The sequence below is a fragment of the Piliocolobus tephrosceles genome, unplaced genomic scaffold (assembly GCF_002776525.5).
Source record: "Piliocolobus tephrosceles isolate RC106 unplaced genomic scaffold, ASM277652v3 unscaffolded_15122, whole genome shotgun sequence".
In the NCBI taxonomy this organism is placed as follows: domain Eukaryota; kingdom Metazoa; phylum Chordata; class Mammalia; order Primates; family Cercopithecidae; genus Piliocolobus; species Piliocolobus tephrosceles.
The window spans coordinates 1-408 of NW_022296669.1; the positions used below are offsets into that span (position 1 = coordinate 1).

At 27.2% G+C, this 408-nt stretch overlaps 1 long non-coding RNA gene across 1 annotated transcript in view; it reads right to left on the minus strand.

Moving 5' to 3' along the window:
• Window positions 1-183: 183 nt before the first annotated feature.
• LOC111533460 overlaps window positions 184-408 on the minus strand; it is a 553-nt gene continuing 328 nt past the window's right edge. The window contains exon 2 of the long non-coding RNA XR_002728877.1: window positions 184-276. This is a non-coding gene — a long non-coding RNA (uncharacterized LOC111533460). The remainder of the gene's footprint in view (window positions 277-408) is intronic.

The window sequence follows — 408 nt, forward strand, 5'->3', positions numbered from 1 at the left end:
ATATTGTTGATAGTAATTTTCGGTTTCATAAATTTATTAACGTATGTGTTAACGCATGTACTCACTAATTCATTTTACATATACCTGTTTTGACATTTTTCTTGTTTTTTTAATCGAATATATTTTTCCAAACTATAGGCCATATGCTTAAAAACAATGTTTTGGACGCGATAACCTTTTTTAGTAGTTGTATAAAATATAGATTTTACCTCTATTATATTTGAACTGTTTTGCATCTTTTTTAATAAATCAACTTCTCTTGACACTTTATTTCTCCTACATATAAGCAAGAAAAGGCAAACAATAAAAAGGCAAAGTAAAAAAACAGTAGAACAAAAAAACAGCAGCACAAAAAAACAGTAGCACAAAAAAACAGTAGCACAAAAAAACAGCAGCACAAAAAAACAG